Source organism: Pinus tabuliformis, chromosome 7 (genome assembly GCF_031772625.1).
Source record: "Pinus tabuliformis cultivar Carrire ecotype Pingquan chromosome 7, CPIR1, whole genome shotgun sequence".
In the NCBI taxonomy this organism is placed as follows: domain Eukaryota; kingdom Viridiplantae; phylum Streptophyta; class Pinopsida; order Pinales; family Pinaceae; genus Pinus; species Pinus tabuliformis.
The window spans coordinates 32,899,928-32,927,227 of NC_142293.1; the positions used below are offsets into that span (position 1 = coordinate 32,899,928).

Consider the following 27,300-nt stretch of genomic DNA (forward strand, 5'->3'; position numbering starts at 1 on the left):
TTTCATCGTTTTGGAAAGTCTTATAGCTTCTTCACCCCAACTTCCTGTTGGTAATCAGAGGCTCTCTTCAGACCCTCTCCTTGTTGACAAAGAGATTGACTTAGATTCTTCTCTTGTCCATCCTCCTCTTTCCGAACCTAGCTGTGCTAAGCCTGTTCTAGACCAACCATTGGTTGGGGAGAGTGTCAACTTAGGTTCACCACATGTTGATCACTCTATTTCGAAAAAGTGTCATGCTCATGTTCTTCTCATCTCGTCAAATTCTCCTGAGTCTGAGAATGACCCTCCTATCCCCGCTGATCAAGAGAGTCCTTTTTTGGTTCCTGTAGAGCAGGGGGGCAATCATACGATTCCCCCACCAAGTAGTTCAGTCGTTTCCTTCGATTGGAGTCATTTGACTACATTCCGCCTTCCATCCCATGTGCCTTTCCAGATTACAGTACATGCCTACGATAAGGCAGTACCTGGCACTCTCTTGGATGAGGGTGCATCTGTCAGTCTTATGCCTTCCACTACTTGGCAAGCTTTGGGCTTCCCACAGCGTGTGCTGGTTGCACAGCATCTGTTAACGTTTGATGGAGGGACCAGTCAACCTTTAGGGATCCTCTCGAAGCTTCCTTTTACTTTGGGGGACAAAACCGTCTATATAGACGTTATGGTTGTCCAAGGTGCTTTAGATTTTAGTCTTCTCCTTGGCCGTGACTATGTTTATGCCATGGGGGCCCTCGTCTTCACTTTTCCATTTGGTTTGTTTTCCACACGACAGAAGAGTGGTGACCATAGATCAATTATCATTCTTTAGTCCCCCAGTGCCTCCTGTGCAGCCATCATCCCCTCTCGGTTCTTGCTTGCAAGCAGTGCCTTCCTTGCCACGGGTCAATTATGTGGCTACCCGTTCTGTCTCCGCCTCTGCTGATGATCATGCAGATGGGCTGGTACATCATGTACTGGGGGCATTGGAACCCGATCTGTCATTGGTGCATCATGACATGTATTCCTCCCAGAGTGTGCCTCTTCCATCTCACGAAGACCTCTTGGGAGCCATGTTCTCGTGTGGCCCATGACCAGGAGTCACAAGGATAGTTTGTTCCTGTCTCAACCTCGTTAAAAAATGAAACCAGGTGTTACGAGCATAATTCCTTGTCTTGTGTCAAGCTTGTTAAAAAATGAAACAAGGTGTCCAAGGATAGTTTTGATCGTGTCAACCTCGTTAAAAAATGAAACAAGGGGTGTTGGAGCACAGTTCCTTGTCTTGTGTCAAGGTCATTAAAAAATGAAACAAGGGTTATGAGGATAGTTCTTTCACTGTGTCAACCTCATTAAAAAATGAAACAACTCCTCCTTTTCCAAATCGAGTCTTTGATTAAGATCTCGTAAAATCCAAGTCGAGTCCTTCCAAGATCTCGAATGTGAACCTTCATTCCATCCACCTCGTTGAATGCAATGAAAATTGGGGGGCATGTACCTCTATTTGCGTCATTATGCTAGGGGCATGCGAGCTTATAACAAGCATAGTTTTTTCATTTCAAGCTTGTGTAAACATGAAACCGAATCCAAGCAGAGTTCTCCATGGTTCAAGCTTGTGTAAAAATGAACCCATACCCGATTTACATCTCGTGATTGCCATTTATCTGCTAAATTCTGCTAGATGAGCATTGGTTTTTTCATTCCATCGCCACCATCTCTTTGGCTGATCATATGCTTTCACTTGACTATTTATCCTTTCCTAAGGAACTGCAGCGATGAGTGGTTTTATTAGCTAGCCTCTTGACCATTACATGTTTTGCGCAGTTCCACCATTTCCGGAACCAATTGCTACCCTTTATACCACTCGTTCCTCTAGCACGAGTCACCTTTAAGCCCTTTTGTGACTCGTAAAATATGAAAAGATTGTCGAGTATTCTTTCCCTTTTTGACTCGTTAAAGAAAATAAAAATGGAGGTCTACTTTCAGCTCTTTTCCGACTGTTTAAAGACGAAAAGATTGCCGAGTTTTCCCTCCTAACTTGTTAAATGGAATAAGATGTGGTCGCCTTTAAGCTCTTTTCCGATCGTCTAAACACGAAAAGATTACCTGGCCTTTGTCGTTTCAAGCTCGTTATTGGTTACGAAATGACGTGATTTCGACCGCTTTTCTACTTTTTCGGGTCGAAGTCACTAGTTACGAAAAGTACTCCTCGATCGTAATGGTCAGGCGGTTCTTTCGAGTATCATTTTATACTTTTTCGGGCTCGAGAGACACAAATCTACGAAAAATGACCCCCCTAGGGTTTTCTTTTCCGTGTCTTTTTCAAACTCTCTAAACATGAAAAAGACTCCGATTTTCACCTATGTCGGACTCGTTAAACCCTGACGACATTAGACTCGTCAGCATGACGAGACTCGAGTTTCTCCTTCCTAGGGCTCGTTAAACTATTACTAGGTTGGACTCAATAATAGGTTTGTCATTGATTGTCTATGGCAGCTAGTCACTCTTGAACATCGACACTTTTGCTTCTTGTCAGGTTGGGACATCCATACATGGTCATTTGGCCTTCCGCAGGTTTGGGTTATCATTCTAGCCTCATTCCATCTGATTCATGCCGTCTCCATCGAGCCTCTGATCCCTTGGTGCCTGAATGTTGCCACCCTCCGGAGTCGTGTCGCTGACATGTTCAAGAGTATAATCCTTCTGCAATTTACACCCTCGTCTTCTCCTTTGGTACTCTATTTCGCCATCTACCACTTGTTCCTTATCTCGTGTCGTTGATGGGGGAACCATTATGGCCCTCCTGCGACGGGTCATCTCCTATTGACATCAGCTCATTATCTAGGAGATTGATCTAGAGATCCCCTTTGGTACCTTAGAGCTTGCATGCCTCAATGGCAAGTTCTTTGCACCTGACGGTCGACTCTCATCATTGGTTGTCGATTGGGTGATTCCACGAGTGTTCTACTTCAGCTCCCTTTTCACACTTTATGGATTGTGCTAGACAGTACCTTGAGAGCCATTGGCATTATTGGTGGTTTCTCTCATGCTTGTTAATGGTTTCCATCATTGACCGGTAATCAAGCGAATTTCTATCATGTTCAACCTCAGCACATCTATTCGCATGTTAGAATTTGTACTATGATCGGATGGGTTCAAGACCCTGAACTCAGATTACACGTGTTCGGGCTATGTGGATTGTTTTATGATTACATGACTCATTGATGGATGGCTGCGACCATACCTGAGTCTTCATGGATGGCTGCGACCATACCTTTATTATCATCATGGTCTCATTAGCTGGATGGCTGCATCCATACCACAGACCTATTTCGTATGTCTTTCGGATGGTTGTACCCATGCCTAGACTACATGTAATTCATCATCAGAGATACCAGTTTTACTTGCGTGCAGGTTCTTCCGAATGGTGTTCCAGTTCAATCAGTTTCGTAAAGCATTTCACCCCTCCCTCTCTCTAGGGCTTCATACTTTAGGGGGCATCTGTTACACAGTAATTTGTCACTGTCTTCATCCCAATCTTCCTACTGTGTCATGTGTCCAAGTCATACATGCTCATAATAGACAAATGCTCTCTCATGTTGCCAAATGACCCACTTTTCCAAAGGTTTCTGCCTCATCACGTCTGTTGGCTTAATAAATGCACTGAAGGGTGCTCCAAAATAGTCTGGAAGCACTGCCATCGGGGAAGCACACCTGATTCCCGCGATGGTCTGATTTTATGTGCCAGCGCGACTATAGCTTGTAATCTTCAGCGATGACCTGACTAGCTACGTTATTCAATAGCGATGTCAGCGCGGAAGACCAGTTATGTGCCCGCGATGATCCAGATTGGGCAAATTTTTTCCAACAGTCGGCCTTCCAGATGACTCCAAACCTGGTTGTTGGCATAGTTTGTGTCGCCCTCCTTTCTCTGGCGTGGTTGTTCCGTCATTTGTGCTACCTTCCTTGGAGATAAGCTCACTCTTCCACCTTTCATGGAGCCTCCTTCTCCTATTTAAATCCTCACCATTGCTATGTGCTGCTAGTTTGGAGTTCTTAGTTTTTGAGTTCTTAGTCTTTGGAGTGGTTGCTGATAGTACTGTTAGTGTTTGTGAGTTTGCTAGATAGCTGGTGTGAGTGTGACAAGTTTGGGATTGTTGATAGCTTGAGGAAGGTTGTGAAGTGCCTTTAATATTGTGTAAAACTTGTGTGTGAGAGAGACTTGTATGGTGGGAGATCCATCTTCAAGAGTGAATGCTTAAGGAACATGCTGGTAAGATCCCTCTGAGAAGGCTTGTGACGTCAAGACTTTGGTTGTAAGCTTACTCTTATTTTATAATTAATGCAATCAATGATGTTTTCTTATGTCTTGTATGTAATGTACTTGGCAGCTCATGACTTCTTGACTTTGTGAGTAAATAGATCATTGTTGTTCCGGTCACGTGCTTTGTTGTATTTCCTTTGCATTGTTTCAGGTTGATTACTCATTAGGAGAAGGAAGCGGAAGCTAGAGCAGTGCAATGGAACTCCATCAACCACCGGTTGAGGTAGGCCTCCAACTATGACTGTTTAAGGAAAGCTATTGTTGATATGTCCTTGTTTGTGACTAGACCCACTCTAGGGCTAGAGGGGTTCCCTCTATCCGCAGAGGGAACACTTGCCTGCATCACACTAGGAAAGCAGGAGGGTGCAGAACTAGGACTTCCCGGGAGGTCACCCATCCCAGTCCTACCCTAGCCCGAGTGTGCTTAACTGCTGATGAGATCTAGTGCATTTAACGCTGGTATGATCGCGCCCCCTCCCCCTGAGGTTCAACAGGAACCGCACGAGAAAAGGGGGGAGAGGGTGTAACAATAGGACTTCCCGGGAGGTCACCCATCCCAGTACTACTCTAGCCCAGGCGCATTTAACTGTGAAGTTCTGATGGGATCCGGTGGATTGATGCTGGTATCATCGCACCCGTAAGGATCTCACCCCCTCCCCCTCTTCAATGGAGACTCGCGAGCCACGGGGAGTCCTCGTGGCCCATCCATGGCCCTCGATTCGAAGCGGCTCGACACAGTGTTGCTCCCCTTCCCCTGGCACAGTGCATTCCCCAACCTAGCATTGTCCTCAGCCCCCGCAGGGCCATCCGGACGGTGGAGAAGAAGGCGTAAGTTCCGCGGCCACTGACGACACTGCGTAGATCTCGTCGGGCTTTCTCTTGATGATCCATGCACTTTTCCAAAATTCGAATTCATAAAAAGAGATAGCGTATGACTTGAACCTCTAACCTACTTTCCTCATGACGTGTTCACTGCAATGACGTGAATAGTCCCCGGTTCATCTTCCACTCTCACAATACGTCACCTCTGTTGCCCCTAGAATCCCCGCTGTGACTCCCAACTAGGATGATAAACTGGCGTCTCGTTTTTGAACTCGAACCTTCGTGATTCATCACGGCCAGAGAAGAGGCTCTTCCGGGTTAATTACACATGATCTCTTTGGTGTCAACATTTCGATGAATCCGCATGGACCTCCTCGCCGTGCGAAGAAAAGGTGGGGGAGGGTGCAACACTGGGACTTCCCAGGAGGTCACCCTTCCCAACACTACTCTAGCCCAAGCGCGCTTAACTGCAGAGTTCTAATGGGATTCGGTGCGTTAACGCTAGTATGATTGCACCCACAAGGATCTCGTGCCCTCCCCCTCTTCAACGGGCATCGCTTAGGAAAATGGGGAGGGTACAACACTAGGACTTCCCGGGAGGTCACCCATCCCAGTGCTACCCTAGCCCAAGTGTGCTTAACTGCCAATGGCATCCGGCGCGTGTAACGATGGCATGATCGCGCCCCCTCCCCCTGAGGTTCAATAGGCAGCGCACGAGAAAAGGGTGGAGGGTGCAACAATAGGACTTCCCGGGAGGTCATCCATCCCAGTACTACTCTAGCCCAATCGCTCTTAACTACGGAGTTCTAATGGGGTCGGGTGCATTAACGCTGGTATGATCGCACCCGCAAGGACCTCGCGCCCTCCCCCTCTTCAACGGCCACCGCGCCAGGAAAGGGGAAAAGTGCAGAACTAGGACTTCCTGGGTGGTCACCCATCCCAGTGCCACCCTATCCCGAGCGCGCTTAACTGCTGATGGGATCCGGTGCATTTAACGCTGGTATGATCATGCCCCCTCCCACTGAGGTTCAATGTGCACTGCACAAGAAAAGGGGGGAGAGGGTGCAACACTAGGACTTCCTGGGTGGTCACCCATCCCAGTACTACTCTAGCCCAAGTGTGCTTAACTACAAAGTTTCGATGGGATCCAGTGCATTAATGTTGGTATGATCACACCTATAATGATCTCACCCCCTCCCCCTCTTCAACAGAGACCCGCGAGCCACGGGGAGTGCTTGTGGTCCATCCACGGCCCTCAATCCGAAGCGACTCAACATGGTGTTTGCTTCCCTTCCCCCGTCATAGCACATTCCTCGATTGCCCCCGCAGGGCAACCCAGATCGGAAATTCCGCGACCACCGATGACATTGCATAAAGCTCATCGGGTTTTCCGATGATGATCCATGCACTTTTCCGAAATCTGAATTCATAAAACGAGAGGGCGTATGACTTGAACCTATAACCTACTTTCCTCATGACGTGTTCGCTGCAATGACGTGACTAGTCCCCTGGTATGATCACACTCGTAAGGATCTCATGCCCTCCCCCTCTTCAACGGGCATCGCGCAGGAAGAGGGGAAAGGTACAGCACCAGGACTTCCCGGGAGGTCACCCATCCCAGTGCTACCCTATCCCAAGCGCGCTAAACTACCGATGAGATCTGGTGCGTTTAACGGTGGTATGATTGTGCCCCCTCTCCCTGAGGCTCAACAAGCACTGCACAAGAAAAGGGGGGAGGGTGCAATACTAGAACTTCCCAGGAGGTCACCCATCATAGTACTACTCTAGCCCAAGCGCGCTTAACTGCGGAGTTCTGATGGGGTCTTGTGCATTAATGCTGGTATGATCGCACCTGCAAGGACCTCGCGCCCTCCCCCTCTTCAAAGGCCACCGCGCCGGGAAAGGGGGAGGGTGCAAAATTAGGACTTCTTGGGAGGTCACCCATATCAGTGCTACCCTAGACCGAGCGCGCTTAACCGCTGATGAGATCCGGTTAATATAACGCTAGTATGATTGCGCCCCCTTCCCCTGATATTCAACAGGCACCGCACGAGAAAACGCTGGAAGGTGCAACACTAGGACTTCCTGGGAGGTCACCCATCCCAATATTACTCTAGCCCAAACGTGCTTAACTGCGGAGTTCTGATAAGGTCCGTGCATTAATGCTGGTATGATCGCACCCACAAGGACCTCGTGCCCTCCCCCTCTTCAACGGGCACCGCACCAGGAAAGGGGGAAAGTGCAGAACTAGGACTTCCTGGGAGGTCACCCATCCCAGTGCTACCCTAACCCGAGTGCGCTTAACCGCTAATGGGATCTGGCGCATTTAATGCTAGTATGATCGCGCCCCCTCCCCTGAGGTTCAACGGGCACTGCACGAAAAAAGGGGGGAGAGGGTGCAACACTAGGACATCCTGGGAGGTCACCCATCCTAGTACTACTCTAGCCCAAGTGCGCTTAACTAAAGAGTTCTGATGGGATCCAGTGCATTAACATTGGTATGATCACACCCGCAAGGATCTCGCCCCCCCTCCCTCTTCAACGGAGACCCGCGAGCCGGCCCATCCACGGCCATCGATTCGAAGCGGCTCGACACAGTGTTTGCTCCCCTTCCCCCAGCGCAATGCATTCCCCGACCCAACACCGACCTCGGCCCCCACAGGGCCACCTGGACAACGAAGAAGAAGGCGTAAGTTCCGCGGCCACCGACGACGCTGTGTAGAGCTCGCCGGGCTTTCCGTTGATGATCCATGCACGTTTCCGAATTCCGAATTCATAAAAAGAGAGAGCGTATGACTTGAACCTCTAACCTACTTTCCTCATGACGTTTTCAATGCAATGACGTGAATAGTACCTGGTTCATCTTCCACTCTCACAATACATCACCTTTGTTGCCCCTAAAATCCTCGCTGTGACTCCCAACTAGGATGATAAATTGGCGTCTCATTTCTGAACTTGAACCTCCGTGATTCATCACAGCCAGAGAAGAGACTCTTCTAGGTTAATCGCACACAATCTCTTTGGCGTAAACGTTTCGATGAAGCTGCATGGACCGCATCGTCGTGCGAAGAAAAGGGGGGGAGGGTGCAACACTGTGACTTCCCGGGAGGTCACCCATCCCAGTACTACTCTAGCGCAAGCGCCCTTAACTGTGGGGTTTTGACAGGGTCCGATTCATTAACACTGGTATGATCGCACCCGCAAGGACCTCGCTCCCTCCCCCTCTTCAACGAGCACTGCGCTGGGAAAGGGGGAGGGTGGAGAACTAGGACTTCCTGGGAGGTCACCCATCCCAGTGCTACCCTAGGCCGAGTGCGCTTAACCGCTGATGGGATTCGGTGCATTTAACGCTGGTATGATCGCGCCCCCTCCCTCTAAGGTTCAACGGGTACCGCAGGAGAAAAGGGGGGAGAGGGTGCAACACTAGGACTTCCAGGGAGGTCACCCATCCCAGTACTACTCTAGCCGCGTTTAACTGCGGAGTTCTGATTGGATCCGGTGCATGAACGCTGGTATGATCGCACCCGCAAGGATCTCACCCCTGCACCCTCTTCAATGAAGACTCGTGAGCCACGCGTAGTGCTCACGGCCCATCCACAGCCCCTCGATCCAAAGCGGCTTGACACGGTGTTTGCTCCCCTTCCCCCGGTGCAGCGCATTCCCTGACCCGGCACCACCCTCGACCCCCGCAGGGCCACCTGGATGACGGAGAAGAAGGCATAAGTTTCGCCGCCTCGACGACGCTGCATAGAGCTCGCCGAGCTTTCCGTTGATGATCCATGCACTTTTCCGAAATCTGAATTCATAAAAATAGAGAGCATATGACTTGAACCTCTAACCTACTTTCCTGATGACGTGTTCGCTGCAATGACATGAATAGTCCCCATGTTACATAGTAATTTGTCACTGTCTTCACTCCAGTCTTCCTACTGTGTCATGTGTCCAAGTCAAACATGCTCATATTAGACAAATGCTCTTTGATGTTGCCAAATGACTCACTTCTCCTAAGTTATCTGCCTCATCGCGTCTGTTGGCTAAATAAACGCACTGAAGAGCGCTCCCAAACAGTCTGGAAGCATTGTCATCGCGGAAGTACACCTGATTCCCGCGATGGTCCAATTTTATGTGCCAGCACAAGGTTGCTTGTAATCTTTAGCGATGCCCTGACTAGCTACGTTATTCAATAGCAATGTCAGCGCTAAAGATCGGTTATGCCCCCCCGACGATCCAGATTGGACGAATTTTTTCCAACAATCGGCGTTCCAGATGACTGCAGACCTAGTTGTTGGCATAGTTTGTATGGCCCTCCTTTCTCTGGCGTGGTTGTTCCGTCATTTGTGCTACCTTCCTTTGAGATAAGCTCATTCTTCCAACTTTGATGGAGACTCCCTCTCCTATTTAAACTCTCACCATTGCTATGCATTGCTAGTTTTTGGAGAGTTTTTGATAGTTGGCTAGTTGAGCAGTGCTATTAGTGTTTGTGAGTTTGCTAGATAGCTGGTGTGAGTGTGACAAGTGCGGGATTGTTGATAGCTTGTGGGAGGTTGTGAAGTGCCCTTAATCTTGTGTAAAACTTATGAGTGAAAGAGACTTGTATGTTGGGAGATTCATCTTCAAAAAGTGAATGCTTGAAGAACAAGCTGGCGGGATCCCTCTGAGAAGGCTTGTGACATCAAGACTTTGGTTGTAAGCTTGCTTTTATTTCATTATTAATATAATCAATGATTTTTTCCTATGTCTTGTATGTAATATACTTGATAGCTCATGACTTCTTGACTTTGTGAGTAAATAGATCATTGTTGTCCCGGTTACGTGCTTGTTGTATTTCCTTTGCATTGTTTCAGGTTGATCACTCATTAGGAGAAGGAAGCAGAAGCTGGAGCAGCGCAATAGAACTCCATCGACCACCGTTGAGGTAGGCCTCCAACTATGACTGTTTAAGGAAAGCTATTGTTTATCTGTCCTTGTTTGTGACTAGACCCACTCTAGGGCTAGAGGGGTTGCCTCTGTCCGCAGAGGGAACACTTTCCTGCATCACAAATTGGTGACTCCGCTGGGGAGCTTTGGCCTTTGTTCTTTTCTTGTTTACTCTTGTCTTGATTTTGAATTTGGTCTCTCTTTGCTTTTGGGGATTGATTATCAGTTTCTTGAATCACCTGGATTGATCTGGGAGGTCCCTCTACTGTCTGTTAGCTTGGCTGGTTTTGGTTGGGAGTTTTTGGCTCGTTTGCCATTGTTTTTTGCATCATCGCGGAAAAAAGCCTAATAGTCGCGACTTCATCGCCACTTTATAGCTTTTTACCCGCGATGATCTAGTTGTCAGTGTAACACTTGCGATGATTCCTGAAAAGTTGTTTTTGTAAATTTACCTCCTGAATTCATCAATCTTTCTTATCCCCTGTTGTTTCTTGTCTCTTATTAGCTTGTTTTAATTGCTTTTGGTCAGGGTACTGTCTCTTTGATTTCATTGAGTGAGTCTTGTGTCTTTAGACTATGTGACCTAGCCCTTTAGAAGTTTCGTTGAGAAACTGTTTGCTTGGGTTACTTGTTTGTTCAAGGTTCATCCACAACCGTCTTGTTGATTTGCTTGAGGCTTTTTCGATGCTTGTTTTCTTGCTGGTTGATTTTTAGTGATTGATATTGAACCAATATTTGGCATTGATTCGATTTCTCTTCACTACCGAACATAGATTACAATTTTTTGGGTCAACCCGTTGTTTTTCCACGCTTGCTTGTTGCTTTTTTTTTTTTATAGATTTAAAGACATCAAAATCAAAAGGATTGCATTCATTTAGTATACGAAAGTGAAAGTGAATTTGCATTTCAAGTTTGCATATTGGAAAGCGAAAGTTTAAATCTCTCAATAGTAGTATCCATGCACTTTAGGAATTGATGTCTGCTTGCCTTGAGTGACTGCCTTTGTTGTCTTGGTTTTCTTGGTTTGGGAATGATCTCTCTACCCTCCCGTAGGTAGGTGTTCATCGAAGAAAAAGGATATTTCATTCATTCTAGCAGCATCCTAGGTTTTGTTATATACATACGGTAAGGCCTGAAAACTGAAACATAATCCAAGATCAACTCTAAAATGAACTAAATAAACCTAACAACACAACGAAACTCCATCGACCACCGATTGAGGTAGGCCTCCAACTATGACTGTTTAAGGAAAGCTATTGTTGATCTGTCCTCGTTTGTGACTAGACCCACTCTAGGGCTAGAGGGGTTGCCTTTGTCCGCAAAGGGAACACTTTCCTGCATCACACCCCAGTTCATCTTCCACTCTCATAATACGTCACCTATGTTGCCCCTAGAATCCCCATTGTGACTCCAAACTAGGATGATAAACCAGCGTCTCACTTCTGAACTCGAACCTTTGTGATTCATCACAGCCAGAGAAGAGGCTCTTCCGTGTTAATCGCACATGATCTCTTTGGCGTCAATGTTTCGATGAATCCACGTGGACCGAAGAAATGGGGGGGGGGGTGCAACACAGGGACTTCCTGCGAGGTCACCCATCCTATTACTACTCTAGCCCAAGTGCGCTTAACTGCAGAGTTCTGATGGGGTCTGGTGCGTTAACGCTGGTATGATTGCACCCGCAAGGATCTCGCGCCCTCCCCCTCTTCAATGGGCACCGTGCAAGAAGAGGGGGAGGGTGCAGCACTAAGACTTCCCAGGAGGTCACCCATCCCGGTGGTACCCTAGCCCAAGCACGCTTAGCTGCCGATGGGATCCAGTGCGTTTAACGCTGGTATGATCGCGCCCCCTCCCACTGAGCTTCAACGTGCACCGCACGACAAAAGGGAGTAGGGTGCAACACTAGGACTTCCCGAGAGTTCACCCATTCTAGTTCTACTCTAGCACAAGCGCGCTTAACTACGGAGTTCTGATGGGTTCCTGTGCATTAACACTGGTATGATGGCACCCGCAAGGACCTCGTGCCCTCCATCTCTTCAACGGGCACCGCACCGGGAAATGGGGAGGGTGCAAAACTAGGACTTCTTGGGAGGTCACCCATCCCAGTTCTACCCTAGCCCAAGCATGCTTAACCGCTGATGGGATCCAGTGCATTTAACGCTAGTATGATCGCGCTCCCTCCCCCTGAGGTTTAACGGGCACCGCACGAGAAAAGGGAGGAGAGGGTGCAACTCTAGGAATTCCTGAGAGGTCACCCATCCTAGTACTACTCTAGCCCAAGTGCGCTTAACTGCGGAGTTCTGATGGGATCTGATGCATTAACGTTGATATGATAGCACCCGCAAGGATTTTTCCCCCTCCCCCTCTTCAACTGAGACCCGCAAGCCACAGGGAGTATTCGCGGCCCATCCACGGACCTCGACTCGAAGCGGCTCGACACGCTGTTTGCTCCCCTTCCCCCGGCGCAGCGCATTCCCTGACCCGGCATAGCCCTCGGCCATCGCAGGGCCACTTGTACTGCGGAGAAGAAGGCATAAGCTCCACGACTGCTAACGATGCTACTTAGAGGTCATCGGGCTTTCCATTGATGATCCATGCACTTTTCCGAAATCTGAATTCAGAAAAAGAGAGAGTGTATGACTTGAACCTCTAACCTACTTTCCTCATGACGTGTTCGCTGCAATGACGTGAATAGTCCTCGGTTCATCTTCCACTCTCACAATACGTCACCTCTATTGCCCCTAGAATCCCCGCTGTGACTCCCAACTAGGGTTATAAATTGTCGTCTCGTTTCTGAACTCAAACGTCTTTGATTCATCATGGCCAGAGAAGAGGCTCTTCTGGGTTAATCGCACATGATCTCTTTGGCATAAACGTTTCGATGAATCTACATGGATTGCCTCGTCGTGTGAAGAAAAGGGGGGGAGGGTGCAACACTGGGACTTCTTAGGAGGTCACCCATCCCAATAGTACTCAGGCCCAAGCATGCTTAACTGTGGAGTTCTGATGGGATCCGGTGCATTAACGCTAGTATGATCACACCTGCAAGGATCTCGCGCCCTCCCCCTCCTCAACGAGCACCCTGGGAGGTCACCCATCCCGGTGCTACCCTAGCCCAAGCACGCTTAACTATCATGTTTCACGCTGGTATGATCGCGCTCCCTCCTCCTGAAGTTCAATAGGCACCGCACAACAAAAGGGGGCAGGGTGCAACACTAGGACTTCCCAGGAGGTCACCCATCCGAGTACTATTCTAGCCCAAGCGTGCTTAACTACGGAGTTATAATGGGTTCCGGTGCAGTAACGCTGGTATAATGGCACCCGCAAAGACCTCGTGCCCTCCCCCTCTTCAACGAGCACCGCGCGGGGAAACTGGGAGGGTGCAAAACTAGGACTTCCCAGGAGATCACCCATCCCAGTGCTACCCTATCCCGAGCGCGCTTAACCCCTGAAGGGATCCGGTGCATTTAACGTTGGTATGATCACGCTCACTCCCCCTGAGGTTCAACAGGCACTACATGAGAAAATGGGGGAGAGGGTGCAACAATAGGACTTCCTGAGAGGTCACCCATCCTAGTACTACTCTAGCCCAAGTGCACTTAATTGTGAAGTTCTGATGGGATCCAATGCATTCACGCTAGTATGATCACACCCGCAAGGATCTCGCCCCCTCCCCCTCTTCAATGGAGACCCACAAGCCACAGGGCGTGCTCGCGGCCCATCCACGACCCTCGATCCGAAGCGGCTTGACAGAGTGTTTTCTCCCTTTCCCCCGGCACAGCGCATTCCCCCACCCGGCACCGCCCTTGGCCCCAGCACTTTTACGAAATCTGAATTCATAAAAGGAGAGAGCGTATGACTTGAACCTCTAACCTACTTTCCTCATGACGTGTTCATTGCAATGATGTGAATAGTCCCCGGTTCATCTTCCACTCTCACAATACGTCACCTCTATTGCCCCTAGAATCCCCGCTGTGACTCCCAACTACGATGATAAACTTGCGTCTCATTTCTAAACTCGAACCTCCGTCATTCATCATGCCCAGAGAAGAGGCTCTTCCGGGTTAATCGCACATGATCTCTTTGGCATCAACGTTTCGATGTATCCACGTGGACCTTCTCGCCGCATGAAGAAAAGGGGTGGAGTGTGCAACACTGGGACTTCCCGGGAGGTCACCCATCCCAGCACTACTCTAGCCCAAGCGCGCTTAATTGCGAAGTTCTAATGGGATGATGTGCTGCATTAACGCTGATATGATTGCACCCGCAAGGATCTCACGCCCTCCCCATCTTCAACGAGCACCACGCAGGAAAAGGGGGAGGGTGCAGCACTATGACATCCCGGGAGGTCACCCATCCCGGTGCTACCCTAGCCCAAGTGGGCTTAATTGATGATGGGATCTAGTGTGTTTAACACTGGTATGATCGCGCCCCCTCGCCCTGAGGTTCAACGGGCACTGCACGAGAAAAGGGGGAAGGGTGCAACACTAGGACATCCCGGGACGTCACCCATCCCAGTACTACTCTAGCCAAAGTGCACTTAACTACAAAGTTCTGATGGGGTTTAGTGCATTAACGCTGGTATGATCGCACCCACAAGCACCTCGCGCCCTCGCCCTCTTCAACAAGGACCACACCGGGAAAGGGGGAGGGTGAAGAACTAGGACTTCTCGAGAGGTCACCCATCCCAGTGCTACCCTAGCCCGAGCGCACTTAACCGCTGATGGGATCCGGTGCATTTAACGCTGGTATGATAGCGCCCCCTCCCCCTAAGGTTCAACGGGCACTGCATGAGAAAAGGGGGGAGAGAGTGCAACACTAGGAGTTCCCGAAAGATCACCCATCCTAGTACTACTCTAGCCCAAGTGCGCTTAACTGCAGAGTTCTGATGGGATCTGGTACATTAATGCTGGTATGATCGCACTAGTAAGGATCTTGCCCCCTCGTCCTCTTCAACGGAGACCCGAGAGCCACAGGGAGTGCGCGCGGCCCATCCATGGCCCTCGATCCGAAGCGGCTCGACACAGTGTTTGCTTCCCTTCCCCCGGCACAATGCATTCCCTGACCTGGCACAGCCCTCGGCCCCCGCAGGGCCACCTTGACGGCGGAGAAGAAGGCGTAAGTTTCATGGCCACTGACGATGCTACATAGAGCTTGCTAGGCTTTCCATTAATGATCCATGCACTTTTCCGAAATCCGAATTCATAAAAAGAGAGAGCATATGACTTGAACCTATAACCTACTTTCCTCATGACGTGTTCGCTACAATGACGTGAATAGTGACTGGTGCATCTTCCACTCTCACAATACATCACCTCTGTTGCCCCTAGAATCCTTGTTGTGACTCCCAACTAGGATGATAAACTGGCCTCTCGTTTCGGACCTCGAACCTCTGTGATTCATCACGGCCAGAGAAGAGGATCTTCCAGGTTAATCGCACACGATCTCTTTCGCGTCGACGTTTCGATGAATCTGCACGGACTGCCTCGCCGCATGAAGAAATGTGGGGGAGGGTGCAACACTGGGACATCCCGGGAGGTCACCCATCCCAATACTACTCTAGCCCAAGCGCGCTTAACTGCTGATGGGATCCGTTGCGTTAACACTGGTATGGTCACAACTGCAAGGATCTCATGCCCTCCTCCTCTTCAACAGGCACCGTGTAGGAAAAGGAGTAGGGTGCATGACTAGGACTTCCATGGAGGTCACCCATCCCAATGCTACCCTAGCCCAAGCGAACTTAACTATCGATGAGATCTGGTGCGTTTAACGCTAGTATGATCGCACCCCCACCCTTTGAGGCTCAACTGGCACCGCACGAGAAAAGTGGGTAGGGTGCAACACTAGGACTTCCTGGGAGGTCACCCATCCCAATACTACTCTAGCCCAAGCGCGCTTAATTGCGGAGTTTTGATGGGGTCTGGTGCATTAACACAAGTATGATCACACCCGCAAGGAGCTCGCGCCCTCCCCCTCTTCAACGGGCACCGCGCCAGGAAAGGGGGAGGGTGCAGAACTAGGACTTCCTGGGAGGTCACCCATCCCAGTGCTACCCTAGCCCGAACGCGCTTAACCGCTGATTGGATCCGGTGCATTTAATGCTGGTATGATCGCGCCCCCTCCCCCTGAGGTTCAACGGGCACCGCACGATAAAAGGGGGGAGAGGGTGCAACACTAGGACTTCCCAGGAGGTCACCTATCCCAGTATTACTCTAGCGCAAGCGTGCTTAACTGCAGAGTTCCGATGGGATCCAGTGCATTAACGATGGTATGATCGCACCCGCAAGGATCTCGCCCCCTCCCCCTCTTCAACAGAGACCCGCGAGCCATGGGGAGTGCTCGCGGCCCATCCATGGACCTCGATCTGAAGCGGCTTGACACGGTGTTTGGTCCCCTTCCCCCGGCGCAGCGCTTTCCCCGACCCGGCACCGCCCTCGGCTCCCTCAGGGCCACCCGGACAGCGGAGAAGAATGCGTAAGTTTTGCAGCCACCGACGATGCTGCGTAGAGTTTGTCTAGCTTTCCGTTGATGATCCATGCAATTTCCAAAATCCAAATTCATAAAAAGAGAGAGCATATGACTTGAACCTCTAACCTACTTTCCTCATGACGTGTTCGCTGCAATGACATGAATAGTCCCCGATTCGTCTTCCACTCTCACAATAGACCACCTCTATTTCCCTTAAAATCCTCGTTGTGACTCCCAACTAGGTTGATATACTAGCATCTCGTTTTTGAACTCAAACCTCCGTGATTCATCACAGCCAGAGAAGAGGCACTTCCGGGTTAAATCACACACGATCTCTTTGGTGTCAATGTTTCGATGAATCCGCGTGGACTGCTTCGCCATGCGAATAAAAGGAGGGGAGCATGCAGCACTGTGACTTCCCGAGAAGTCACCCATCCCAGTGCTACTCTAGCCCAAGTGCGCTTAACTGCAGAGTTTTGATTGGATTCGGAGGATTAACGCTAGTATGATCGCACACACAAGGATCTCGCACCCTCCCCCTCTTCAACAGGGACCGCGCAGGAAAAGGGGGAGGGTATAGCACTAGGACTTCCTGGTAGGTCACCCATCCTGGTGCTACCCTAGCCCAAGCACGCTTAACTGCTGATGGGATCCAGTGCGTTTAACGCTGGTATGATCACGCCCCCTCCCCCTGAGGTTCAACGGGCACCGCACAAGAAAAGGGGGGTGGGTGCAACACTAGGATTTCTCGAGAGGTCACCCATCCCAGTGTTACTCTAGCCCAAGCGCGCTTAACTACGGAGTTCTAATGGGGTCCGATGCATTAAAGCTGGTATGATCGCACCCGCAAGGACCTTGCACCCTCCCCCTCTTCAACGAACATCGTGCTGGGAAAGGCGGAGGCTACAGAACTAGGACTTCCCGGGAGGTCACCCATCCTAATGCTACCCTAACCCGAGCGCGCTGAAACCGCTGATGGGATCCAATGCATTTAACGCTGGTATGATTGCGCCCCCTCCCCTAAGGTTCTATGGGCACCACACGAGAAAAGGGTGGAGAGGGTGCAACATTAGGACTTCCCAGGAGGTCACCCATCCCAGTACTACTCTAGCCCAAACGCGCTTAACTGCGGAGTTCCGATGGGATCCGGTGGGTTAACGCTGGTATGATCGCACCCGAAACGGCTCGAGACGGTGCTTGCTCCCCTTCCCCTGACACAGTGCATTCCCCGACTCGCCACTGCGCTCGGCTCCCGCAGGGCACCTCGGCGGACAAGGAGTAAGTTCCGCGGCCACCGATGACGCTGCGTAGAGCTCGTCGGGTTTTCTGTTGATGATCCATGCACTTTTCCAAAATCTGAATTCATAAAAAGAGAGAGTGTATGACTTGAACCTCTAACCTACTTTCCTCATGATGTGTTCGCTGCAATGACGTGAATAGTCCCCAGTTCATCTTCCTCTCTCACAATACGTCACCTCAGTTGCCCCTAGAATCCCCGCTGTGACTCCCAACTAGGATGATAAACTGGCGTCTCATTTCTCAACTCGAACCTCCGTGATTCATCACGGCCAAAGAAGAGGCTCTTCTGGGTTAATCCCACAAGATCTCTTTGGCGTCAACGTTTCGATGAATCCGCGTGGACCGCCTCGCCATTCGAAGAAAAAGGGGGAGGGTGCAACAATGGGACTTCTCGGGAGGTCACCCATCCCAGTACTACTCTAGCCCAAGCGCGCTTAACTGCAGAGTTCTGATGGGATCTTGTGCATTAACGTTGTTATGATTGTGCCCTCCCCCTCTTCAATAGGCATCACACAAGAAAAGGGGGAGGGTGCAACACTAGAACTTCCCGGGAGGTCACCCATCCCGGTGCCACCCTAGCCCAAGCGCGCTTAACTACCGATGGTATCCGGTGTGTTTAACGTTGGTATGATCGTGCCCCCTCCCAGTGAGGTTCAACGGGCACCACATGAGAAAAGGGGGGAGGGTGCAACAATAGGACTTCCCGGGAGGTCACCCATCCCAGTACTACTCTAGCCAAAGCGCGCTTAACTGTGGAGTTTTGATGGGGTCCAATGCATTAACACTGGTATGATCGCACCAGCAACGACCTCACGCCCTCGCCCTCTTCAACGGGTACCGTGCACGGAAAGGGGGAGGGTGCAGAACTAGGACTTCCCAGGAGGCCACCCATCACAGTGCTACCCTAGCCCAAGCACGCTTAACCGCTGAAGGGATCCAGTGCATTTAACATTGGTATGATCGCGCCCCCTCCCACTGAGGTTCAACGTGCACCGCACGAGAAAAGGGGCGAGAGGGTGCAACTCTAGGACTTCCCAGGTGGTCATCCATCCCAGTACTACTCTAGCCCAAACGCGCTTAACTTCAGAGTTCTGATGGGATCCGGTGCATTAATGTTGGTATGATCACACCTACAAGGATCTCGCCCCCTCCCCCTCTTCAACAGAGACCCGCGAGCCATGAGGAGCGCTCGCGGCCCATCCACAGCCCTTGATTCGAAGCGGCTCGACACAGTGTTTGCTCCCCTTCCCCCAACGCAGCACATTCCCCAACTAGGCACCGCCCTTGGCCCCCACAAGGCCACCCAAACAGCGGAGAAGAAGGGAGAAGTTCCGTGGCCACCGACAACGCTGCATAGAGCTCACAGGGCTTTCCGTTGATGATCCATGCACTTTTACGAAATCTGAATTCAGAAAAAGAGAGAGCGTATGAATTGAACCTCTAACCTACTTTCCTCATGACATGTTCGCTGCAATGACGTGAATACTCCCCGGTTCATTTTCCACTCTCACAATACGTCACCTCTGTTGCCCCTAGAATCCCCGTTGTGACTCCCAACTAGGTTGATAAACTAGCGTCTCGTTTCTGAACTCGAACCTCTATGATTCATCACGCCCTGAGAAGAGGCTCTTCCCGGTTAATCGCACATGATCTCTTTGGCATCAATGTTTCAATGAATCCACGTGGACCACCTCGTTGCGCAAAGAAAAGGGAGGGGAGGGTGCAACACTAGGACTTCCCTTGAGGTCACCCATGCCAGTACTACTCTAGCCCAAGCGCGCTTAACTACGGAGTTCTGATGGGATGAAGTGCGTTAACGCTGGTATGGTCGCACCCACAAGCATCTCGCGCCCTCACCTTCTTCAACAGGCACCGCACAGGAAAACAATGAGGGTGCACCATTAGGAATTCCCGGGAGGTCACCCATCCCGTTGCTACCCTAGCCCAAGCGTGCTTAACTATCGATGGGATCCGGTGCATTTAACACTGGTATGATCATGCCCCTTCCCCCTGAGGTTCAACGGGCACCGCACGAGAAAAGGGGGGTGGGTGCAACATTAGGACTTCCCAAGAGGTCACCCATCCCAGTGCTACTCTTGCCCAAGCACGCTTAACTACGGAGTTCTGATGGGGTCCGGTACATTACCGCAAGTATGATCGCATCTGCAAGGACCTCGCACCCTCCCCCTCTTCAACAGGCACCACGCCGGGAAAGGGGGAGGGTGCAAAACTAGGACTTCTCGAGAGGTCACCCATCCGAATGCTACCCTAGCCCGAGCGCGCTAAAACCGTTTATGGGATCCAGTTCATTTAACGCTAGTATGATCGCGCCCCCTCCCCGTGAGGTTCAACAGGCACCGCACGAGAGAAGGTGGGAGAGGGTGCAACACTAGGACTTCCCGGGAGGTCACAAATGCTAGTACTACTCTAGCCCAAGCGCGCTTAGTTATGGAGTTCTGATGGGATCTGGTGCATTAACGTTGGTATGATCACACCCGCAAGGATCTCGCCCCCTCCCACTCTTCAACGAAGACCCGCGAGTGATGGGAAGTTCTCGCGGCCCATCCACGGCCCTCGATCCGAAGCAGCTTGACACTGTGTTTGCTCCCCTTCCCCCAATGTAGCGCATTCCCTGACCCGGCACTGTCCTCAGCTCCCGCAGGGCCACCCAGACGGCGGAGAACAAGGAGTAAATTTTGCAGCGACCGACGATGCTGTGTAGAGCTCATCTGGCTTTTCGTTGATGATCCATGCACTTTTCCAAAATCTGAATTCATTAAAAGAGAGAACGTATGACTTGAACCTCTAACCTACTTTCCTCAAGATGTGTTCGCTGCAATGACATATAGTCCCCGGTTCGTCTTCCACTCGCATAATACGTCACCTCTGTTGCGCCTAGAATCCCCGCTGTGACTCCCAACTAATATGATAAACTAGCATCTCGTTTCTGAACTCGAACCTCCATGATTCATCACGGCCAGAGAAGAGGCTCTTCCGGGTTAATCGCACACGATCTCTTTGGTGTTAGCATTTCGATCAATCCGCGTGGACCGCCTCGCCACAAGAAAAAAAGGGTGGGAGGGTGAAACACTGGGACTTCCCGGGAGGTCACCCATCCCAGTACTACTCTAGCCCAATCACGTTTAACTGTAGAGTTCTGATGGGATTCTGTTCGTTAAAGTTGGTATGATCGCACCCACATGGATCTCGCACTCTCGCCCTCTTCAACGGGCACCGCACAGGAAAAGGGGGAGGGTGCAGCACTAGGACTTCCCGAGAGGTCACCCATCCCATTGCTACTCTAGCCCAAGCACGCTTAACTGCCGATGGGATCCAGTGTGTTTAACGCTGGTATGATCGCGCCTCCTCCCCCTGAGGTTCAACGGGCACTGCACGAGAAAAGGGGGGAGGGTGCAACACTAGGACTTCCTGGGAGGTCACCCATCCCATTACTACTCTAGCACAAGAGCACTTAACTGCGGAGTTCTAATGGTGTCCGGTGCATTAATGCTGGTATGATCGCACCCGCAAGGACATCGCGCCCTCCCCCTCTTCAACGGGCACCGCACCGAGAAAGGGGGAGGGTGCAACACTAGGACTTTCCGGGAGGTCACCCATCACAGTGCTACCCTAGCCCAAGCACGCTTAACTGCCGATGGGATCTGGTGCGTGTAACGCTGGTATGATCATGCCCCCTCCCCCTGAGGTTCAACGGGCACCACACGTGAAAAGGGGGGACGGTGCAACACTATGACTTCCTGGGAGGTCACCCATCCCATTACTACTCTAGCGCAAGCGCGATTAACTGCAGAGTTCTGATGATGTCCAGTGCATTAATGCTGGTATGATCGCACCCACAAGGACCTCGTGCCCTCCCCCTCTTCAATGGGCACCACACCGAGAAACGGGGAGGGTGCAGCACTAGGACTTCCCGGGAGGTCACCCATCCTAGTGCTACCCTAATATGAATGCATTTAACTGCTGAAGGGATCTAGTGCATTTAACACTGGGAAAGGGAGAGGGTGCAGAACTAGGACTTCCCGGGAGGTCACCCATCCGAGTGCTACCCTAGCCCGAGCACGCTTAATCGCTGAAGGGATCTGGTGCATTTAACGCTAGTATGATCGCACCCCCTCCCCCTGAGGTTCAACGGGCACCACACGAGAAAAGGGGGGAGAGGGTGCAACACTAGGACTTCCCGTGAGGTCACCCATCCTAGTTCTACTATAGCCCAAGTGCACTTAACTGCAGAGTTCTGATGGGATCTGGTACATTAACGTTGGTATGATCACGCTTGCAAGGATCTCTCCCCCCCCCCCTTCAACGGAGACCCGCGAGCCACGGGGAGTGCTCGCGGCCCATCCATGGCCCTCAATCCAAGGCAGCTCAACACAATGTTTCCTCCCCTTCCCCCAGCACAGCACATTCCCCGACTGAGCACCGACCTCAACCCCCGCAGGGCGACTGGGATCGGAAGTTCCGTGGCCACCGATGACAGTGCATAGAGCTCGCCGGGCTTTCCATTGACGATCCATGCACTTTTCCGAAATCCGAATTCATAAAAAGAGAGAGCGTATGACTTGAACCTCTAACCTACTTTCCTCATGATGTGTTCACTGCAATGACGTGAATAGTCCCTGGTTCATCTTCCACTCTCACAATACGTCACCTCTGTTGCCCCTAGAATCCCTGCTGTGACTCCCAACTAGGATGATAAACTGGCGTCTCGTTTCTGAACTCAAACCTTCGTCATTCATCACGGCCAGAGAAGAGGCTCTTTCGGGTTAATCGCACATGATCTCTTTGGCGTCAACATTTAGATGAATCTGCGTGGACTGCATTGTCGCGTGAAGAAAAGGGGGGGAAGGTGCAACACTGGGACTTCCCAGTGCTACTCTAGCCCAAGCACGCTTAACTACGAAGCTCTGATGCGATCGGTGCATTAACGCTTGTTTAATCACACTAGCAAGGATCTTGCCCCCTCCCCCTCTACAACAGGCACTGCGCAAGAAAAGGGGTAGGGTGCAACACTAGGACTTCTTGGGAGGTCACCCATCTCAGTACTACTCTAGCCCAAGCGCGCTTAACTGCTTAGTTATGATGGGGTCTGGTGCATCAATGCTGGTATGAACGCACCCGCAAGGACCTCGCGTCCTCCCCCTCTTCAACGAGCACCGCACCGAGAAAGGGGGAGGATGGAGAACTTGGACTTCCTGGGAGGTCACCCATCCTAGGGCTACCCTAGCCCGAGTGCACTTAACCGCTAATGGGATCCAGTGCATTTAACGCTAGTATGATCGCACCCCCTCCCCTAAGGTTCAACGGGCACTGCACGAGGAAAGGGGGGAGGGGGTGCAACACTAAGACTTCCAGGGAGGTCACCCATCCCAGTGCTACTCTAGCCCAAGCGCATTTAACTGCTAAGTTCTGATAGGATCCGATGCATTAACGTTGGTATGATCGCACCCGCAAGGATCTTGCCCCCTTCCCCTCTTCAACGAAAACCCACGAGGCACGGGTACTGCCTGCGGCCCATCCACGGCCACTCGATCCGAAGTGGCTCGACACGGTGTTTGCTCCCCTTCCCCCAGTGCAGCGCATTCCCCGAACCGGCACCGCCCTCGGCCCCCGCAGGGCCACTTGGGCGGCGGAGAAGAAGGCATAAGTTTCGCTGCCACTGACGATGTTGCGTAGAGCTCGTCGAGCTTTCCGTTGATGATCCATGCACTTTTTCAAAATCCAAATTCATAAAAATAGAGAGCATATGACTTCAACCTCTAACCTGCATTCCTCATGACATGTTCGCTGCAATGACGTGAATAGTCCCCAGTTCATCTTCCACTCTCATAATACGTCACCTCTGTTGCCCCTAGAATCCCCGATGTCACTCCCAACGAGGATGATAAACCAGTGTCTTGTTTCTGAACTCGAACCTGTTTGATTCATCACAACCAGAGAAGAGGCTCTTCCGTGTTAATTGCACACGATCTCTTTGGCGTCAACATTTCGATGAATCGGCGTGGACCGCCTCGCCGCGCGAAGAAAAGGGCGGGAGAGTGCAACACTGGGACTTCCAGGGAGGTCATCCATCCCAGTACTACTCTAGCCCAAGCGTGCTTAACTGCCAAGTTCTGATGGGATCCGGTGCGTTAACGCTGGTATGATCGCACCCGCAAGGATCTCGCGCCCTCCCCCTCTTCAACGGGCACCGCGCAGGAAGAGGGGGAGGGTGCAACACTAAGAATTCCCGAGAGGTCACCCATCTCGGAGGTACCCTAGCCCAAGCGCGCTTAACTGCCGATGGGATCCAGTGCGTTTAACGCTAGTATGATCGCACCCCCTCCCACTGAGCTTCTACGAGCACCGCACGACAAAAGGGGGCAAGGTGCAACACTAGGACTTCCCGAGAGGTCACCCATCCCAGTACTACTCTAGCACAAGCGCACTTAACTGCGGAGTTCTTATGGGTTCCTGTGCATTAACATTGGTATTATGGCACCCGCAAAGACCTCGCGCCCTCCACCTCTTCAACAGGCACCGCCCGGGGAAACGGGGAGGGTGCAAAACTAGGACTTCCCGGGAGGTCACCCATCCCAGTGCTACCCTAGCCCGAGCACGCTTAACCGCTAATGGGATCTAGTGCATTTAACGTTGGTATGATCGCGCTCCCTCCCACTGAGGTTCAACGAGCACTGCATGAGAAAAGGGAGGAAAGGGTGCAACTCTAGGAATTCCCGGGAGGTCACCCATCCTAGTACTACTCTAGCCCAAGCGTTCTTAACTGCGAAGTTCTGATGGGATCCGGTGCATTAACATTGGTATGATAGCACCCGCAAGGATCTCGCCCCATCCCCCCATTCAACGGAGACCCGCAAGCCACGGGGAGTGCTCGCGGCCCATCCACGACCCTCGATTTGAAGCGGCTCGACACGCTGTTTGCTCCCCTTCCCCTGGAACAGCGTATTCCACGACCTAGCGCCGCCCTCAGCCCCCGCAGGGCCACCGGATGGCGGAGAAGAAGCCATAAGTTCTGCAGCCACCGACAATGCTTTCGTTGATGATCCATGTACTTTTCCGAAATCCGAATTCATAAAAAGAGAGAGCGTATGACTTGAACCTCTAACCTACTTTCCTCATGACGTGTTCGCTGCAATGACGTGAATAGTCTCCAGTTCATCTTCCACTCTCACAATACGTCACCTCTATTGCCCCTAGAATCCCCGCTGTGACTCCCAACTAGGATTATAAACTGACATCTCGTTTCTGAACTCGAACATCTATGATTCATCACGGTCAGAGAAGAGGCTCTTCTGGGTTAATCGCACACGATCTCTTCGGCATAATTGTTTCGATGAATCCGCATGGACCACCTCGCCGCACCAAGAAAAGGGGGGGAGGGTGCAACGCTGGGACTTCTTAGGAGGTCACCCATCCTAGTACTACTCTAGCCCAAGCGCACTTAACTGTGGAGTTCTGATGGGATCCGGTGCATTAACGCTAGTATTATCGCATCCGCAAGGATCTTGCGCCCTCCCCCTCTTCAACAAGCACCTCGTAGGAAAAGGGAGAGGGTGCAAAGCTAGGACTTTCCGAGAGGTCACCCATCCCGGTGCTACCCTAGCCCAAGCGTGCTTAACTGCCGATGGGATCCAGTGCGTTTAACACTGGTATGATCGCGCCCCCTCCTCCTGAAGTTCAATAGGCACCGCATGACAAAAGGGGGTAGGGTGGAACACTAGGACTTCCCTGGAGGTCACCCATCCCATTACTACTCTAGCCCAAGCGCGCTTAACTATGGAGTTCTAATGGGTTCAAGTGCATTAACGCTGGTATAATGGCACCCGCAAGGACCTCGCGCCCTCCCCCTCTTCAACGAGCACCGCACCAGGAAACAGGGAGGGTGCAAAACTAGGACTTCCCAGGAGATCACCCATCCCAGTGCTACCCTATCCCGAGCGCGCTTAACCGTTGAAGGGATCCGATGCATTTAACGCTGGTATGATCACGCTCGCTCCCCCTGAGGTTCAACAAGCACCGCAAGAGAAAAGGGGGGAGAGGGTGCAACATTAGGACTTCCCAGGAGGTCACCCATCCTACTACTACTCTAGCCCAAGTGCACTCAATTGCGAAGTTCTGATGGGATCTGGTGCATTCACGCTAGTATGATCGCACCCGCAAGGATCTCACCCCCTCCCCCTCTTCAACGGAGACCCGCAAGCCACAGGGAGTGCTCGCAACCCATCCACGGCCCTCGATCCAAAGCGGCTCGACATGTTGTTTTCTCCCCTTCCCCTGGCGCAGCACATTCCCCGACCCAGCACCGCCCTTGGCCCCAACAGGGCCACCCGAACGACGGAGAGGAAGGCATAACTTCCATAGCCACCGACGACGCTGCGTAGAGCTCGTCGGGCTTTTCGTTGATGATCCATGCACTTTTCCGAAATCCAAATTCATAAAAAGAGAGAGCGTATGACTTGAACCTCTAACCTACATTCCTCATTACGTGTTCGCTGCAATGACGTGAATAGTCCCCGGTGCATCTTCCACTCTCACAATATGTCACCTCTATTGCCCCTAGAATCCTTGCTATGACTCCCAACTAGGATGATAAACTAGCGTCTCATTTCTAACATCGAACCTCCGTGATTCATCATGACCAGAGAAGAGGCTCTTCCGGGTTAATTGCACATGATCTCTTTGACTTCAACGTTTCGATGAATCCGCATGGACCGCCTCGCCGCACGAACAAAAGTGGGTGAGGGTGCAACACTAGGACATCTTGGGAGGTCACCCATCCCAGTACTACTCTAGCCAAAGCATGCTTAACTATGGAGTTCTGATGGGATCCGGTGCGTTAATGCTAGTACAGTCGCACCCGCAAGGATCTTGCGCCCTCCCCCTCTTCAACGGGCACCATGCAGGAAAAGGAGGAGGGAGGAGGACTAGGACTTCCGTGGAGGTCACCCATCCCGGTGCTACCCTAGCCCAGGCGCGCTTAACTGTCGATGAGATCTGGTGCGTTTAATGCTAGTATGATCGCGCCCCCACCCCCTGAGGCTCAATAGGCACTGCACGAGAAAAGGGGGGAGGGTGCAACACTAGGACTCCCCAGGAGATCACCCATCCCAATACTACTCTAGCCCACACATGCTTAATTGCAGAGTTCTGATGGGGTTCGGTGCATTAACGCAGGTATGATCACACCCGCAAGGACCTCGCGCCCTCCCCCTCTTCAACGAGCACCACACCAGGAAAGTGGGAGGGTGCAGAACTAGGACTTCCAGGGAGGTCACCCATCCCAGTGCTACCCTAGCCAGAATGTGCTTAACCGCTGATGGGATCCAGTGCATTTAACACTGGAATTATCTCACCCCCTCCCCCTGAGGTTCAACGAGCACCGCACGAGAAAAGGGGGGAGAGGGAACAACACTAGGACTGCGGAGTTCTGATGGGATCCAGTGCATTAACGCTGGTATGATCGCACCTACAAGGATCTCGCCCCC

At 51.4% G+C, this 27,300-nt stretch overlaps 1 non-coding gene and 35 pseudogenes across 1 annotated transcript; all 36 read right to left on the reverse strand.

Annotated features, from left to right (window-relative positions):
- Positions 1-4,809: 4,809 nt before the first annotated feature.
- Positions 4,810-4,928, reverse strand: LOC149244994 (5S ribosomal RNA; annotated as a pseudogene).
- A 584-nt stretch (positions 4,929-5,512) lies between these two features.
- LOC149244995 (5S ribosomal RNA) lies at positions 5,513-5,631 on the reverse strand (annotated as a pseudogene).
- Positions 5,632-5,841: 210 nt separating this feature from the next.
- LOC149244996 (5S ribosomal RNA) lies at positions 5,842-5,960 on the reverse strand (annotated as a pseudogene).
- Positions 5,961-6,172: 212 nt separating this feature from the next.
- Positions 6,173-6,291, reverse strand: LOC149244997 (5S ribosomal RNA; annotated as a pseudogene).
- Positions 6,292-6,848: 557 nt separating this feature from the next.
- LOC149244998 (5S ribosomal RNA) lies at positions 6,849-6,967 on the reverse strand (annotated as a pseudogene).
- A 539-nt stretch (positions 6,968-7,506) lies between these two features.
- On the reverse strand, positions 7,507-7,625 carry LOC149244999 (5S ribosomal RNA; annotated as a pseudogene).
- Positions 7,626-8,525: 900 nt separating this feature from the next.
- Positions 8,526-8,639, reverse strand: LOC149245000 (5S ribosomal RNA; annotated as a pseudogene).
- Positions 8,640-11,592: 2,953 nt separating this feature from the next.
- Positions 11,593-11,711, reverse strand: LOC149245001 (5S ribosomal RNA; annotated as a pseudogene).
- Positions 11,712-12,252: 541 nt separating this feature from the next.
- On the reverse strand, positions 12,253-12,371 carry LOC149245002 (5S ribosomal RNA; annotated as a pseudogene).
- A 584-nt stretch (positions 12,372-12,955) lies between these two features.
- Positions 12,956-13,074, reverse strand: LOC149245003 (5S ribosomal RNA; annotated as a pseudogene).
- Positions 13,075-13,234: 160 nt separating this feature from the next.
- LOC149245004 (5S ribosomal RNA) lies at positions 13,235-13,353 on the reverse strand (annotated as a pseudogene).
- Positions 13,354-13,565: 212 nt separating this feature from the next.
- Positions 13,566-13,684, reverse strand: LOC149245005 (5S ribosomal RNA; annotated as a pseudogene).
- An 822-nt stretch (positions 13,685-14,506) lies between these two features.
- Positions 14,507-14,625, reverse strand: LOC149245006 (5S ribosomal RNA; annotated as a pseudogene).
- A 212-nt stretch (positions 14,626-14,837) lies between these two features.
- Positions 14,838-14,956, reverse strand: LOC149245007 (5S ribosomal RNA; annotated as a pseudogene).
- A 906-nt stretch (positions 14,957-15,862) lies between these two features.
- On the reverse strand, positions 15,863-15,981 carry LOC149245008 (5S ribosomal RNA; annotated as a pseudogene).
- A 212-nt stretch (positions 15,982-16,193) lies between these two features.
- On the reverse strand, positions 16,194-16,312 carry LOC149245009 (5S ribosomal RNA; annotated as a pseudogene).
- A 913-nt stretch (positions 16,313-17,225) lies between these two features.
- Positions 17,226-17,344, reverse strand: LOC149245010 (5S ribosomal RNA; annotated as a pseudogene).
- Positions 17,345-17,556: 212 nt separating this feature from the next.
- LOC149245011 (5S ribosomal RNA) lies at positions 17,557-17,675 on the reverse strand. The gene has a single exon (XR_016267523.1). It is a non-coding gene; the product is annotated as a 5S ribosomal RNA (ribosomal RNA).
- Positions 17,676-18,167: 492 nt separating this feature from the next.
- Positions 18,168-18,286, reverse strand: LOC149245012 (5S ribosomal RNA; annotated as a pseudogene).
- A 193-nt stretch (positions 18,287-18,479) lies between these two features.
- On the reverse strand, positions 18,480-18,598 carry LOC149245013 (5S ribosomal RNA; annotated as a pseudogene).
- A 212-nt stretch (positions 18,599-18,810) lies between these two features.
- On the reverse strand, positions 18,811-18,929 carry LOC149245014 (5S ribosomal RNA; annotated as a pseudogene).
- Positions 18,930-19,514: 585 nt separating this feature from the next.
- Positions 19,515-19,633, reverse strand: LOC149245015 (5S ribosomal RNA; annotated as a pseudogene).
- Positions 19,634-19,843: 210 nt separating this feature from the next.
- LOC149245016 (5S ribosomal RNA) lies at positions 19,844-19,962 on the reverse strand (annotated as a pseudogene).
- Positions 19,963-20,175: 213 nt separating this feature from the next.
- LOC149245017 (5S ribosomal RNA) lies at positions 20,176-20,294 on the reverse strand (annotated as a pseudogene).
- A 582-nt stretch (positions 20,295-20,876) lies between these two features.
- On the reverse strand, positions 20,877-20,995 carry LOC149245018 (5S ribosomal RNA; annotated as a pseudogene).
- A 210-nt stretch (positions 20,996-21,205) lies between these two features.
- LOC149245019 (5S ribosomal RNA) lies at positions 21,206-21,324 on the reverse strand (annotated as a pseudogene).
- A 1,492-nt stretch (positions 21,325-22,816) lies between these two features.
- LOC149245020 (5S ribosomal RNA) lies at positions 22,817-22,935 on the reverse strand (annotated as a pseudogene).
- A 211-nt stretch (positions 22,936-23,146) lies between these two features.
- LOC149245021 (5S ribosomal RNA) lies at positions 23,147-23,265 on the reverse strand (annotated as a pseudogene).
- Positions 23,266-23,850: 585 nt separating this feature from the next.
- On the reverse strand, positions 23,851-23,969 carry LOC149245022 (5S ribosomal RNA; annotated as a pseudogene).
- A 210-nt stretch (positions 23,970-24,179) lies between these two features.
- On the reverse strand, positions 24,180-24,298 carry LOC149245023 (5S ribosomal RNA; annotated as a pseudogene).
- Positions 24,299-24,510: 212 nt separating this feature from the next.
- On the reverse strand, positions 24,511-24,629 carry LOC149245024 (5S ribosomal RNA; annotated as a pseudogene).
- Positions 24,630-25,192: 563 nt separating this feature from the next.
- Positions 25,193-25,311, reverse strand: LOC149245025 (5S ribosomal RNA; annotated as a pseudogene).
- A 210-nt stretch (positions 25,312-25,521) lies between these two features.
- LOC149245026 (5S ribosomal RNA) lies at positions 25,522-25,640 on the reverse strand (annotated as a pseudogene).
- Positions 25,641-25,852: 212 nt separating this feature from the next.
- On the reverse strand, positions 25,853-25,971 carry LOC149245027 (5S ribosomal RNA; annotated as a pseudogene).
- A 584-nt stretch (positions 25,972-26,555) lies between these two features.
- LOC149245028 (5S ribosomal RNA) lies at positions 26,556-26,674 on the reverse strand (annotated as a pseudogene).
- Positions 26,675-26,884: 210 nt separating this feature from the next.
- Positions 26,885-27,003, reverse strand: LOC149245029 (5S ribosomal RNA; annotated as a pseudogene).
- Positions 27,004-27,300: the final 297 nt, after the last annotated feature.